Genomic DNA, 16,390 nt, shown 5'->3' on the forward strand with positions numbered 1-16,390 from the left:
CCCTGGCAACATGGGACAGAACTCCTGGGGTTGAGCCAGGACTCGGTATCCTGGGAAGGAGAAAGCCTTCTTGAAGAAAAGGGAGAAGACAGAAATGAGACAAAATAAATTTTCAGTGGCTGAGATTTCAAACGGAGTCAAGAGGTTATCCTGGAGGTTATTCTAATGCATTATAGATATTCCTTTTTAGTTTATGGTGTGTTGGAGTGGCTGGAGGGAAGTACTTGAAACTGTTGAACTGTGTTCCAGTAGCCTTGATTCTTGAAAACGATTGTATAACCATGTGATTATGAAAACCTCATGTCTGATGCTCTTTTTATCCATGGTATGGCCAGAGGAGTGAAAAAATAAGGATAAAAAATAAATAATAGGGAGCATGCCAGTTTGACTCTGTTGTGTATCTGTTGTGTGTTGATTCTCTGGGATACTTTAATGCTCATTCGGTATTGCTGAGTGGAAGCTTTTTTTATGGTTTCCATGGAAATGTGACCCACCCAATTGTGGGTGGTAACTTTTGATTAGATGGTTTCCATGGAGGTGTGTCTCCACCCATTCAAGGTGGGGTTGCTCACTGGAGCCCTTTAAGAGGGAACCCTTTTGGAAAAAGCTTTAGAGCCATGCAGCAAAAGAGCTTTGGAGATGAAAAAGGAAAACATCCCTGGCAGAGCTTCATGAAATAAGAAGCCTGGAGAGAAAGCTAGCAGATGTCGCCATGTTCATCATGTGCCTTTCCAGTTGAGAGAGAAACCCTGAACTTAATCAGCCTTCTTGTACCAAGGTATCTTTCCCTGGATGCCTTAAATTGAACATTTCTATAGGCTTGCTTTGATGGGGACAATTTCATGGCCTTAGAACTGTGAACTTGCAATTTAATAAATTCCCCTTTCTAAAAGTTCTTCTGTTTCTGGTGTATCACATTCTGGCAGCTTGCAACCTAAAACGGGGGATAAAGGGTTAAAAACAGAGTAGATTGAACTACTAGTGGTCACTGGTATTCACTGCATTCATATTTGTGATATTGTAAAGTAAGAAACTAAATGTTTAACAATAGAAGGGTAGGTAAGAGTGGTTCAGTAGCTCTGTGGGAGGGAATATTAATAGTTATTAAAAATAATGTTGCCTCTCTTCTTCCCTTCAATACTGAAGTTTATAATGTCTCAGGCACTATTTGAGGCATTTGGGATACATCAAAGAAAAAGTAAAGTTAGAGTTCTGGTGGTGTTGATATTTTGTGGGGAGGCAGGTGGGACAGGAGAGAGGATATGGGGTAAGTCAGAGGCTCTCGGTACTCTGAGAAGGAAAGTGGAGTCCGTAGAAGTGTGGGGGTGGGGTGGGGTGGCTAGGCTGTGGACGGGAGGGGGTGGACCTCACCCAGGACAGACCGACAAGAGTGAGGGTAAGGCTGGAGCCCAGCCGTTGTCAAGGTGGCTTTCGAGACGATGTGGTAGCATGGAAAATGCAAATATTAAATGAAAACCTGGGTGCAAAATGCGTGTGGAAAGTGATTTACACTGTGCCATTTAAAAGGAAAACTGCTTGGAGGGGGAAAAAACTGGAAAGAAATAGTAAACAGTAGTAACAGTTTGTTGGGAGGGTAAGACTTTGGTTGATGCTTTTTTCTTTCCGCTTAACATTTTCGAATGTGTCTTTAATGAGCGTGTTTAAACGTTAAAAAAAAAAAATCCAAGAACCTTAAATAGCAATGGAGTGGCCTAGGGTTTAGGGGCTCTGTACGCGCGCCCCGCCCCCCGCGCGCCCCGCCCCCCGCGCGCCCCGCCCCCCGCGCGCCCCGCCCCCCGCGCGCCCCGCCCCCCGCGCGCCCCGCCCCCCGCGCGCCCCGCCCCCCGCGCGCCCCGCCCCCCGCCCCCGCCTCCCCGCTCCACCGCGGCCGGCAGGGGGCGCACGGCGTCCTCTCGGCGTCCCTCAGGTCGGCGAGTTCCCACAAGGCCCCGCGCCGTGTGGGCTGCGCCGACCCCGCGCCCGGTGGAAGGCCGGGGTGAAGCGCGCCGGGGGCCGCGGCTAGTCAGGTACGGCTGAGGGCCGCGGCCCGAGCGTCGGGCGAGCGGCAGTCCGCAGCGCCCAGGCCGATGCCCCTGGTCGCGGGCACGTGCCCTGGCCCCGCCGGCGTCGCGGCCCGGCCGGCGGAGGGGACGGAGGCCGAGCCCGGCGCGGGCCGCCCCAGGTCGGTGCTTTCGGAAAGGGAGGGCGGAAGGAGGAGCGCTGCCCGCGCCGCGAGGACCCGCCCGGAAGCGGCCCGGACACACGTCGCGAGGACTGTGGGCCTCCTGTGGCCGCCGGCTCGTGCGGGTGGCCGCTCGCTGCGAGCACCGCGCGTGGGAAGAGCCTTCCCGCGGCCCGGCCCCTTCGGCCTCGCGGGCCCGCCCCCCGGAGCTTCGGCCCTGGCCGGGGCTCCCCTTTCTCGCCGCGTCGGGTGAGGACCGGAGCCTTGGCGCGGCCGCGCTTCAGGAATGGAGACCCGGAGGCACGGAGAGGGCAGGACGGCCGCCCGGGGACACACGGCCCCTGAGCTGTAGGACAAGCCCGAGGCGGCCGCCCCCGGGTTCCGGAGGCGGGGAGCGGCGGGCAGCGGGGCGGCCGCCTCGGGAGGAGGCGGGGAAGGAGGCGCCGCCCGGGCCCGACCGGAGCGAGCTGAGCTCGGCGCCCGGGGTGCGGAGAGGCCGGGAGGCGCGAGCGGCGTGGGGGAAGCAGCCCCCGGTCTCGGGCAGGCGGCGGGGTCTCCTCGCTGCAGGGAGGGGTGCGAGCAGAGGAGTCAGGCTGCCTTTTACGTGCCATTGTCGGGACCTTCCTTAGATCTGTGTACTTCCATGTATTTAGTATTTCCCTTCACACCACTGGTTTTAAAAAATGGAGAGTGCCATGCATGCAGAAAAGTGCGTTTGTCATAATACAGCTCTGCTGAGTTTCCACGAGCTGACGCGTCGTCGCCAGCACCTGGATTAGGAAGCGTTGCCAGCACCCAGCAGCCCGCACGCCTAACCCTAACCCTTTCGGGTCACTCACCCTACGCAGGGCAGCCGTTACCCTGGTTTCTGGCAGCATGGAAGAGTTTCTCTCTCTCTTTTTTTTTTGCAAGGCAGTAGGGCGTTTATTTGGGGCCTTCGAATTGCAGTTTGGGAAGCAGAGGTTCAGGTAGCAATCCAAACTTTGTCCTGTATTTACTTTTTGAAACTTACATTTAGCCTCCTTTTAAGCTTTAATCTGTGAAGCCATTGCTTAATTTTGGATATTTTTCTGTATCCATATGTGTATACATAACTACTGAAATTAAAAATGCTCTTTCATATATTACTACAAACACGTTAGAAGCCATGTTCCTGATTACCACCACTAGTCTGCATACCAAATTTAGGGAGATGATGGACAACAAATTTCTGAATTCCCTCCCTACTTAAAATTATATGACGGTTTCAAGAAACTGATTTCTTAAGTAAGCAGCCAAGTTACAGTGTGAGGTTTCTCACAGTTTGTCCCCAGTGCCTCCATCACCCTTCAGCCAAGCATCTGTTATTCATCAAGCTCTAGAAACCCCAGGGTAAAGGCGACATGATCTCAGCCCTTGAACACACTCTCTAGTAGGGAAGAGTGTCATGGAAAATTATTGTAAGGTGTGATCCTAAAAGTGGATAGATATAGAATATTCGGAGAAAATAGTTGACAGATTTAACATCTGGGCTCTTAGGGTTTCATTTGTTTTTCTGCCCTGACATGCCTTCTTCCATTGTGTTTTGATTAACTCAAAAACATATAGTTCTCCTGTTGGATTTTCGAGTGTCAGGAGTGTGTCTTGTACATTACTGTGGCTCCCACAGTTCTTGGCACACTTCCTTACAGATTTACTTGGGACTCAGTAAATGTGTCCCATATGGAGCCATATATATGTAAATGTGGTTGATGTGGTAGAAGTTCAATTTTTTATGGGTGAGGGATCTTCCAGAATCTAATGCTGATACTAACCAGCTTTTCCAGTCTGGAGGAGAGGAGATGGTGCTTATCAAAATGTGGCCCAGACTTTCTGCACAAAAATTAATTACCTGATGGGGTGGGAAGGTTTTGGTAGAAAGTGCATTTTCCTGGTCTCCACCCTAAGTCCACTAAATCGGGGAGCTGGACCTGGAATTTTCATTTTTGATGCTTTAGGTGATTCTGTTTAAACCAAGATCTGAGCACGTTATAGTGAGGTGTTTGGGCCAGGGTGAAACCACTGCCTTCTGCCTATTATCCTCAGCAATAGGCTGAGGAGTGGGTAGTCACTGTAGAGTGTTGAGGCTGATAAGCTGAGTCAGATGTAGTAACAGGAAATTGAAAGCTGTAGTGCCAAGCCAAAGATCATTTTGACTAATGTGTTAGGAATTTGCAGTCAGAAGTTAACATTGCATGATTTTCTAGATAATTGAGAGAAAACTTGCTTTTTCACCCATATTAACTTGGTCATTTGTATAAAAGTTTGTTCATTATTTGGATCTTCACAATTGAATGTTCACTTCTTTGTGTTAATATGTACTAAATTTAAAGTTTTTTTTTTAAAGCATATTTTTGGATTGACACTTGGACTAAATCCTTGAAGAAGGATGAATCTTTATGCTATTGCTTTACTTTTGTAGAACATCAGGAAGTGTTTAATGAATGTTCTTTATATACTTGTTTCAGCTCTCAACTTTTATTTTGCTGGTGGAAACTAGTCTACATGTGTACAGCTATAAATTATCACTACTTGATGTTAAAACAAACCATTTGTTACCTGCTGGTTAAGTGATAATGCAGATTTTCAGCTGGTGTGCTGAGTGCCAAATTTTGATCAACATATAAAAATTATTTTTGTCATAATTGTTTTTGCGTGTGATTTGAAGGTATATACATACACCCACTTCAGATGTCAGTGACTATTAGATGAAAACTGAGCTGAGAAAGTAGTGGAAAGTGGTATAGGCTAGGAAATAACTTGTAAGGAGAAAAATTAAGAGGTCATAGGTGAGGTATTGAAAACTTAAGTAGCTCCAGAGTCAGGCAGATAATATAAATAAGTGAAATATGCAGATAGTAAAATAGTAGAGAGTGGTGGAGACTGAAGAGAACCGAGGAGAGAATGCCCTATAAAAGGGACAAAATCAACTCAGCTTCATGTGTTGGGTGGGAAGATGAGTCTGATATTTCCACATCTTCTGATTTTTCAAGAGAGCCTGAAAGTCCAGATGCATTTATTATTTTTGTGACTTCTTATAGTTGGTAAAGACTAACAACTAATTCAAATAAAGAAAACAAAACACCAAGGACTGAACAATATATAACTGCATGTAAATATGGAATGTGGATAAGTAGAATAATATCAAGCTGGCATACACTAAAAATATAAATAGATAAATAGATCAGTTGATCTTGGGCTTCTGGGGATTATGGCAGAACAGGGAGCTCCAGGACTCACTTCATCTCCAAAACAGCTAGTGGACAGGCAGGACCTGTCTGAAATAACTATTCTAGGGCTCTGAAGGCCAAGGGCGCACTATATGGTATTCAGGGAAGAGCAGGAAGAAGGAGAAACTGCTGTAAAGAACTGTGAGTAACTCTTTCTGCAGCAACTGCCAATGACTGTCCCCCACTCTTGAGTTGGGCTGCGTTGGGATCCAGTCCCTGGCAGGCTGCTGCAGACAGAGATATGGAAGTCCTATTCCCCAAGAAGGGGTGGGGTGGGGCACAGGGCCAAGCACTGATCATGGCTTTTGATCAGTGAATTCGAATTGCTGGTCCTGTCTCTGAGATGCTCTTTCAGCCAACCCTGGACAGGGACAACTGAGCCGTTGTTTCAACCTTTCCCCTGACAGGGTGGAGGTGGTGGAGGTTTAAAGACACAGTGCCTCTCTAGGGCTGGGCGCTTTCTGAAGGGTGGCATTTGCTGGGTAGGCCAGGAAAGTGCAGGTTCAGGTACTTGTTAAAAAGTTTTTGGTGTCTTTCCTGACACTCTTCCCAGGACACTTTGGAGCTTATCTTCACTCCCTTCATGAGTTCCTGGTCCTGTTATAGCTGGGAAATACTGACTTGGGAAAGTTCTTTCCAGGGTCACCTTTCTCCAGAATTTGTCCTCCAGGCAAAAGAAGCTACAACAAGGAAAGGTGTGTGGGTAGCAAAAACAAATAGAATAGATAAAGATTCCCAGAGAAGGAAAAGAGGAAAGGAAGCATTCTCGTGGGAGTGAAACAATTGTACAAATAGTGCTGTCTTAAAACTCTATTACATATCCAGGGCAAGAATCAGATGAAGAACGGCTGAAAAAATTTGATCAGTTAAACACGGGCAATTCTAAAGGTCTAGAATAAGTTGAAACAAGTGTTAATGAAGAGCCTTGGCATAAACCAATTAACAATAAAACTCTTGGCAAGAGAGAGTGACTGGCCTTCAAAGTAAACTCATCAAGATAATCAGATGCCTAAACATCAGCAAAAAATTGCAAGTCATCTTAAGAAACAGGAAGATATGCCCCAGTCAAAGGAACACATTTAAATTTCAGAGAAGACTACAGAATTTGGAACAACTGATCAAAGATATTCAAACAAATTTCCTAAATCAATTCAAGGAGATGAAGGAAAATATGCTAAAGAGATAAAAGATATTGAGAAGTATTGGGTGGGCATAAAGATAAATTTGAAATTATAAAGAGAATAATAGAAATTATGGGAATGAAAGGCAGAAAACAAGAGATTAAAAATACACTAAGGCATACAAAAGTAGATTTGAACATTCATGAGAGGATCAGTGCACTGGGCAATTGAAATCTTACAGACAGAAAAAAGAATTGAGAAAAATTTAGCACGGTCTCAAGGATTTGAATGACAGCAGGAAGTGCACAAACATATGTGTCATGGGTGTCTCAGAAGGAGAAGAGAAAGGAAAAGGGGGGAGAAATAATATTTGAGGAAGTATTGGCCGAAAATTTCCCAACTCTTTTGAAGGACATGCATACAGAAATCCAAGAAGCGCACCATCCTCCAAACAAATCCTAATAGAACTACTCTGAGACACACACTAATCAAATGCCAAAGATACAGAGAGAATTCTGAAAGCAGCAAGAGACAGGGAAACTACAATAAGATGAAGTGCTGGAAACTAGGGTTTAGTGTGGCAGTTGGAGGAATGGCAGTGATCGCACACTGACTGTTGGGAAGAGCTGGTTTCGTGTTTCAGGTCACCATCAGAAAAGCAAAATTCACTGTTTAGTAAGGATCAGAAGATCTGATCCTGATTAACAAAGGCATCCCTGATTCCTGATTACAGAATCTAGCTCTCAAAAACAACAAGAAAAAACTCTTTAAAAATGAAAGAGATTTTCAAGATCCACATGACAGCGTTGATATAATTGTTACTGACATAATATATCCACATTTAAAGGTTTATTCTTACAAACTAGGAGCTGTTATTCATGGTGACGTTTGACACATGCATACACAAAGATGTTAGCATTTGGAGTCTGCATTCCTGGATGACCTGCCACAAACACAAACAGATGAAATTTTTGAGTCTCTTGACAGCTTCATTTGAAGTCACTAAGTTTTCCTTATTTTTTTGTCAGAAAAGGGCACTGACCTGGGTAGGCAGGAAATCCCTTCACAGGAAGCCATTTGGAAAGTGATTTAAGGACTAAAGGAAGAGGGTGGACTGTTGGGCCAGTGGCAGCTCTGAGAATGCATCTGCTAAGGTGACCTCAAATCTCACGGACCTTGGCCTTGGTCTTTGAGGACAGGCAGAGCCTAGGAGGGAGAGAAACCATTCTGAATGGTACACTTTCAAAGTATGTTATACATAGTGATAACTAACTGAAAAGTCCAGCTATATGTGAAATACATGGATAAGGAGGGCTGAGAAAATCATCATAATTTTTAGTATCTATTTTTTGTTAATTTTTAATCACACAATTAATAAATGAATACATTCTCTATATAAAAAGTTTAAATATTGGAGAGTAGACTTAAATTTCCTTTTTTTCACCCCTCCCAATCCTCTTACTCCTGCCACAGGTAACCACTATTAGCTATTAACTACTGTATTAGGATTCGCTGGAGAAGCAGAGCTAACAGGAGAGATCTGTATAGGAGATTTATAAAGGTGTCTCATGCAACCGTGGAAATTTGAGTCAAATATCCATAGGATAGGTTGTGAAGCTGGCAACTCCTGTGAAGGGTCTCCATGAACTCCAAAGGGGAGCTTTACTGCCTGAAAAAGCAGTGGAAAAACTCTCCTCTTCCTTAAAAGCCTTCAGCTGATTGGATTATCACCATTGTGAGAGACATGCCTTAGGTGATTGCAGATGTAATCAGCCACAGCTGCGGTCACCTGACTGATGATTTAATACACCAGCTTTCTGGTTTAGCAGCCAGCCATGAAATATACGTGCAGCAATGGTCAGGCCAGTGCCCGTCTGACCAGACAACTGGGCATAATCATTTGGCCACATTGCACCAGAACCTAACAATCACAACCACTGTTACCATTATTTCCTTCTAGATCTCTAAATTATGTACCTGCTTAAAGAATGAATATGGATATATATAAAACATTGTTTTGTGGTTTTTTTTAAACATGACTATAGTGTCATGTTATAGATATTGCTTTGCAACTTGCAGTTTTTATTAACAACAACAACAAAAAATATTAAGTGCTGATTTCTCATCAGAAACCACGGAGATGAGAAGACCCTTTTAGTATCCTAAAAGGTACTGAAGGTACTGAAGGAAGAAAACGCCCACCAAGAATTCTTTATCTGGCAAAATTTCCCTTCAAATGTGAGAGAGAGTTAAAATATTCACAGATAAAACTGAGTGAGTTTGTCAACAAGAGACCTACAAGAAATGCTAAAGGAAGTTTTGCAGGCTAAAAGGAAAATACAAGAGAGGTTTGAAGTAGAGTGTAAAAATGAAGATTATCAGTAAAGGGTGAAAAAAAGAGACAAAAATAGTATAAGACATATAAAAACCAAAGGATAAAATGGTTGAAGTAAGTACTGCATTTCCAGTGATGAAATTAAATGCTAATAGATTAAGCTCCCCAATCAAAAGACACAGGTTGACAGAATGGGTTGTAAAAAGTATTATCCTACTGTATACTTTCTATAAGAGGGTCAACTTAGACCCAAAGATGCAAGTGGGTTGAAAGTACAAGATTGGAAAAGTAAATTCTAAACAAATAGTAATCAAAAAAGAGCTGGGATAGCTATACCAAAAATCACACAAAATAGATTTTAAATGCAAAACTGTTATAAGAGACAAAGAAAGAGTGCATGGGTGGTTCAGTAGTAGAATGCTCACCTTTCATGCGGGAGACCCAAGTTCAATCCCTGGACCATGCACCCTGCCCATTCGCACCCCCCTCCCCAAAAAAAAAGAGACAAAGAAAGTCATCATATATAAATAAAAGGAACATTCCACCAAAAAGAAATAATCATAAATAGTTATGCATCTGTGCTAGTTTGTATCAATTATGTACCCCAGAAAAGACATGTTTTAATCCTGACCCTATCTTGTTGGGGCAGCCATTTCTTTTAATCCTGATTCAATATTATAGCTTGGAAACTTTTGATTAGATTTTCTCCATGGAGATGTGACATGTCCAGTTGGGGGTATCACCTTTTGATTAGATGGTGATATAACTCCATACAAGGTGGGTCTTGATTAGATTACTGGGGTCCTTTAAAAGGGGAAACATTTTTCCTTCTTTTTGTGAAAAATAACATATATTCCAAAAAACTATAAATTTCAATGCACAGCACCACATTTAGTTGTAGAACATATTTCAGAGTTTGACATGGGTTACAATTTCAGAATTTTACATTTTTATTCTAGCTCCTCTAAAATACTGGAGACTAAAAGAAATATCATTTTAACGATTCAGCATTCATATTCATTTGTTAAGTCTTATCTTCTATGTATAATTCCACCATCACCTTTGATCTTTCCATACCTCTCTTTGGGGTTGTTTGGGCTATGGCAATTCTAAATTTTTGATACTGGTAGGGTCTGTCACTAATATGAGATAGGAAGATGAAACTATCTAAAGTTCTGGAAAGGCAGGGCTAGGTTTCAGGACTTATCTGGACCAGGGACCCATTTGGTGGTTGTAGGTTTCTGGAAAGTTACTCTACTGCTTGGAACCCTTGTGAAATCTTATATATTACCCTAGGTGTTCTTTAGGATTGGCTGGAGTGGTCCTGTTTATTCACATTGTTGCATGCCTCATGACTTTGTTCCTTTTTGTAGCAGCACAGCCTTCCTTCATAAGTATACACCATCATTTGCCAATCTATTTCTCCATCAGTGCATCCTTCAGCCACCGGCATTAATCGGGCATCATGTATAATGCCCAAAGTCCACAGTCTCAGCATTCTCAGTTTTAGATCATTTCATTGTTCCCAAGAGACAGTAAACACAACCTTGCCAAATTGGAAACCTAAACCTCCTCTTAACTCTTATCCCTCACTAAAAGGGGAAACATTTAGAAGAAACGTAAGATACAGATGTTTGGAAGGGCAGATGTAGATGTTTGGAAATTGAGACAGGAATAGGCCAGATGCTAAGCAAGGACTCACAGAAATAGCCAAATCTTTTTTTTTTTTATAATTTTTTTTATTAATCAAAAAAAAGAAAAGAAATTAACACAACATTTAGAAATCATTCCATTCTACACATGCACTCAGTAATTCTTAGTATCATCACATAGATGTATGATCATCATTTCTTAGTACATTTGCCTCGATTTAGGAAAAGAACTAGCAAAACAGCAGAAAGAGATATAGAATGTTAATATAGAGAAGAGAATTAAAATAATACTAATAAAAAATATATATATAAAAAGGAAAAAGAAAAAAACAAAAACAAAAGATACAAACACACAAACAAACAAACAAAAAACCATATTTCAGGTGCAGCTTCATTCAGTGTTCCAACCTAGTTACATTACACTTAAGTATTACTGTGCTGTCCATTTTTGAGTTTTTGTATCTAGTCCTGTTGCACAGTCTGTATCCCTTCAGCTCCAATTACCCATTATCTTACCCTGTTTCTAACTCCTGCTGGTCTCTGTTACCAATGATATATTCCAAGCTGATTCTCGAATGTCGGTTCACATCAGTGGGACCATACAGTATTTGTCCTTTAGTTTTGGGCTAGACTCACTCAGCACAATGTTCTCTAGGTCCATCCATGTTATTACGTGCTTCATAAGTTTAGTCTGTCTTAAAGCTGCATAATATTCCATCGTAGGTATACGCCACAGTTTGTTTAGCCATTCGTCTGTTGATGGACATTTTGGCTGTTTCCATCTCTTTGCAATTGTAGATAATGCTGCTATAAACACTGGTGTGCAAATGTCCGTCTGTGTCTTTGCCCTTAAGTCCTTTGAGTAGATACCTAGCAGTGGTATTGCTGGGTCGTAATCCATTCTGCCATTCTATGTCTTTTGATTGGGAAATTCAGTCCATTAACTTTTAGTGTTATTACTGTTTGGATAATATTTTCCTCTAACATTTTGGCTTTTGTATTATATATATCATATCTGATTTTCCTTCTTTCTACACTTTACTCCATACCTCTCTCTTCTGTCTTTTCGTATCTGACTCTAGTGCTCCCTTTAGTATTTCTTGCAGAGCTGGTCTCTTGGTCACAAATTCTCTCAGTGACTTTTTGTCTATAAATGTTTTAATTTCTCCTTCATTTTTGAAGGACAATTTTGCTGGATATAGGAGTCTTGGTTGGCAGTTTTTCTCTTTTAGTAATTTAAATATATCATCCCACTGTCTTCTAGCTTCCATGGTTTCTGCTGAGAAATCTACACATAGTCTTATTGGGTTTCCCTTGTATGTGATGGATTGTTTTTCTCTTGCTGCTTTCAAGATCCTCTCTTTCTCTTTGACCTCTGACATTCTAACTAGTAAATGTCTTGGAGAATGCCTATTTGGGTCTATTCTCTTTGGGGTGCGCTGCACTTCTTGAATCTGTATATTTAGGTCTTTCATAAGAGTTGGGAAATTTTCAGTGATAATTTCTTCCATTAGTTTTTCTCCTCCTTTTCCCTTCTCTTCTCCTTCTGGGACACCCACAACACGTATATTTGTGCGCTTCATATTGTCATTCAGTTCCCTGATTCCCTGCTCAAGTTTTTCCATTCTTTTCCCTATAGTTTCTGTTTCTTTTTGGAATTCAGATGTTCCATCCTCCAGTTCACTAATTGTAGCTTCTGTCTCTTTAGAGCTACCATTGTAGGTATCCATTGTTTTTTCCATTTTTCCTTCTTTGTCCTTCACTCCCATAAGTTCTGTGATTTGTTTTTTCAGATTTTCTATTTCTTCTTTTTGTTCAGCCCATGTCTTCTTCATGTCCTCCCTCAATTTATTGATTTGGTTTTTGAAGAGTTTTTCCATTTCTGTTCGTATATTCAGCATTAGTTGTCTCAGCTCTTGTATCTCATTTGAACTATTGGTCTGTTCCTTTGACTGGGCCATATCTTCAATTTTCCGAGTGTCATCCAATATTTTCTGCTGGTGTCTGGGCATTTGATCAGATTTCCCTGGGTGTGGGACCCAGCTGGTTGAAAGGTTTTTCTGTGGAATCTCTGGGCTCTGTTTTTCTTTTCCTGCCCAGTAGGTGGCGCTCGTGGCGGTCGTCTGTCTGCGGGGCAGTTGGCCCGGGAAACCGTGCGTGGAGGCGGGGGTCGCTGGCCGCGGCTTGGGGGAGTGCCGGTTCAAATTGCCCAGCTGGCCCGAGACGCCAAGCGTGATGGGAGGGCCCCGCTATCCAATGTTCCCAGTCAGACCGGGGAGCCACATGCGTGGAGGGGACCCCAGTCGCCAGCTGCCCGGCCGGGAAAACGCGCGCCCCTCGGGTATCTCACCGCAGCGGATTCTCCCTGCCCATTCAGCCGTTCCAGAATGGGGTACGCTGTCTTTTTGGTCTCTGTCGTGACTCCGGGAGCTGTTTTGTATTGTTTCTGTTTCTTTAGTTGCTTTTCTGGAAGAGGAACTAAGACCCGCGCGTCTTACTAAGCCGCCATCTTCTCCGGAAGTGCCAATAGCCAAATCTTGAAGAGAAGAAATCTCTAGCCCTGGCAGATGCTAAGCTAAGAGATGAGACCCAAAGTTTTGCCCTGAACAGTTGAGTGAATATCCACACACACTTAGAGAGGAAACCACTTGCATCAGAAGCTGGGAGCAATGAAATTGGGAACCAGGACTAGCTGATGCCAGCCACATGCCTTCCCAAATCACCCTTCCTTGAGCAAAGGTAACTTTATCTGGATGCCTAAGTTTGGACATTTTCAAGGCCTTAGAATGGTAACTTGTAACATAATCAGTTGCCTTTTTTTAAATTTTAATGAATCAAACAGCTGCCTTATTGACCATATCAAAACCGGCATGGGGGAGTGGAGCAGAACCGAGCTTGAGCTTGGGTTTTCACTTCCAGTAATTGCTTGTGCTGCCCCTGTCCTTGAACAGTTCTTGAATGTAAAAAGGCTCTCTTTGGTCGCAAACTCTCTAGGTCGAGCAAGGGCAAATGCCTGCCTCATTGCGGGGGCAGCCTCTCTGTGTGCCTGGTAGGGGGCAAAGTCTTGACGTTTCCCAATACTGGGGTGGGGAGGGAGTAGTTCAGATACCTGCTGTTTTTCTGGATCAGGAATTCCTGGAGAGTAGGGACCATTCTTTTTACCTCCGCATCCAGTCTCTGTGTGGTACTTGACATAACTCTGTTCAGTCCATGTTTGTCAAATGTCAGGTGATAGAGGGTGCATTAGCTAGGGTTCTCTAGAGAAACAGAATCAGCAGGAAATATCTGTAGATACAAAATTTATTAAAGTGTCTCACATAACCATGGGAATGTAGAGTCCAAAATCTTTAGGGCAGGCTGTGAAGCTGATGACTCTGATGGAGGGTCTGGATGAACACCACAGGAGAGGCTCACTGGCCGAAGGAGGAAGAGAGACTGTCTATTCTGAAATCCTTAAAAGCCTTCCAGTGATTAGATTGAATGTCACTCATTGCAGAAGACTCCCCTTGGCTGATTACAAATGCAATCAACTGGGGATGCAGCTGACGTGATCATGATTTAATTCTATGAAATGTCCTCATAGCAATAGATAGGCCAGCACTTACCCCACCAGACAAACAGGCACCACCATCTGGCCAAGTTAACACATGAACCTGACCATGACAGAGGGAAAGCTGGAAATACCCATCAGGGACTTCCCTCTGGGGCTCTTCCACTTAGTGGTGCTATGTCCTTGAGCCTCAGTTTCCTCACTTGCAAAATGAAAATAACAGCATCCACCAGAGGCGGCAAGAATTAGTCCTGTACACTCAGCACCAAATGATGTTTGGTTGCGTTCCATGTACTTGGTAGAGACGTGATCTGAGCCTAACAAATACACGGCACACTAAACAGCAGGGTATACATTCTTTTCAAGTGTGCATGGATCATTTTCTAGGATATACCACATGTTGGGTCACAAAACAAGACTCATAAATTTTAAAAGATTGAAATTATACAAAGCATTTTGTCTGACCATAATGGAATGAAGTTGGAAATCAGTAACAGGCAGAGAACTGGAAAATTCGCAAATATATGGAGGTTAAACAACACACCCTTAAACAATCTGTGGGTCAAAGAAGAAATTGCCAGAGAAATCAGTAAATATCTCAAGATGAATGCAAGTAAGAACACAATATATCAAAACTTATGCAGCAAAAGCAGTGCTAAGAAGGAAGTGTTTTGTCCTAAATGTTTACATTGAAAAAGAAAAAAACAGCAAAAATCAAAGACCTAACTGCACACTTGGAGGAACTAGAAAAAGAACAATAATCTATTCCCAAAGCAAGCAGAAGGAAGGAAAGAACAAAGATTGGAGCAGAGATAAATGAAATTGAGAATGAAAAAAACAATAAGGAGAATTAACAAAACCGAAAGTCTGTTCTTTGGGAGGATTGAAAACACCGACAAACCCTTGGGTAGAATGAAAAAGAAGAAAAGAGAGAGGATGCAAATAAATAAAATCAGAATTGAGAGGGAGGACATTACTACTGACCCCACAGAAATAAAAAGGATCATAGGATATTCTGAACAACTTTATGCCAACAACTTATCTAGGAAATGTACAAATTCCTAGAAACACACAACCTACACTGACTCTAGAAGAAATAGAAGACTTTGACAGTTCAACTACAAGTAAAGAGATTGAATCAGTCATCAAAAACCTCACGGTAAAGATGCTCAGGTGGTTCAGTGGTAAATGCTTGCCTACCATGCAGGAGACCCAGCTTCGATTCCTGGCCCATGCACCTAGAAAAGTATATATATCTATGATAGAATATTATTCACCTGTAAGAAGGAACGCAGACCTGATGCATGTGACAACATGGATGAACCTTGAGGACATTATGCTGAGTAAAATAAGCCAGGCAGAGAAGGGCAGTATTGTATGATTTCACGGATATAAACTAATTATAATAAGCAAATTATTATAGAATTTAGTTAGAATCTAGAATATAGGTTACCAAAGGAAAGAATGGGGATAAAGAACGGGAAACTGATGCTTAATTTGTGCAGAATTTCTTTTCAGTTTTTTTTTTTTTTTTTTTTTTTTTTAAAGGAAAGACAGAGAGAAGGAAGGAAGGATAGAAGGAAGGAAGGAAGGAAGAAAGGGAAACATCTTTAAACATTTTCTTGTTTTATTGTATTCTGTTTCTCCGTTTTTGTTACATGGGCTGGGGCCGGGAATCGAACCGAGGTCCTCCGGCATAGCAGGCAAGCACTTTGCCCGCTGAGCCACCGCGGCCCGCCCTCTTTTCAGTTTGATTGTAAATATTTGGAAATGGATAGTGGTGATGGTAGCACATTATTGTGAGTGTAATTAACAGTGCTGAATTATGTTGGTGAATGTGATTGAAAGGGGAAGTTTGGGATTGTGTATGTTTACTAGAAGGAACATTAGGAGATGCAACACAGGACTGTATAACAGGGAACTCTGTTGTGGATCACTGATCGTGGTTAATACTACAAATACAAGAATGCTTTTTCATGAATTATGACAAATGTATGACATTATTGCAAGAAGTTAATAATAGGGTGATAGAGGGGGGTAAAATATGGAGAATAGTTACCAGTAATATTTTAATATTCTTTCATGAATTATAGCAAAGGTACCACATGAATGCAAAGTTTCAACAATGGGGTATATATGGGAATGTTGTATTTTACATGAGTTTTCTGAAATTCTACAATTTCTCTAATTTAAAAAAGCAATTATATTTTTAGAAATGAACATTGTACGAAATGAAAATGAAACGAAAGAAACCATTTACAAAGTCCTACATATTGCATACTTCCATTTATATAAAATGTAG

The 16,390-nt window shown here is 42.4% G+C and overlaps 1 protein-coding gene across 1 annotated transcript in view; it reads left to right on the forward strand.

The window, feature by feature from the left end:
* The first annotated feature begins 1,929 nt into the window (after window positions 1-1,929).
* Window positions 1,930-16,390, forward strand: part of LOC143642891 (thioredoxin reductase 1, cytoplasmic) — a 173,156-nt gene continuing 158,695 nt past the window's right edge. Inside the window, exon 1 of the mRNA XM_077111875.1 lies at window positions 1,930-2,027. The gene's annotated coding sequence lies outside the window, so the exon portion shown is untranslated. The remainder of the gene's footprint in view (window positions 2,028-16,390) is intronic.

The sequence above is a fragment of the Tamandua tetradactyla genome, chromosome 7 (assembly GCF_023851605.1).
Source record: "Tamandua tetradactyla isolate mTamTet1 chromosome 7, mTamTet1.pri, whole genome shotgun sequence".
Taxonomy (NCBI): Eukaryota; Metazoa; Chordata; class Mammalia; order Pilosa; family Myrmecophagidae; genus Tamandua; species Tamandua tetradactyla.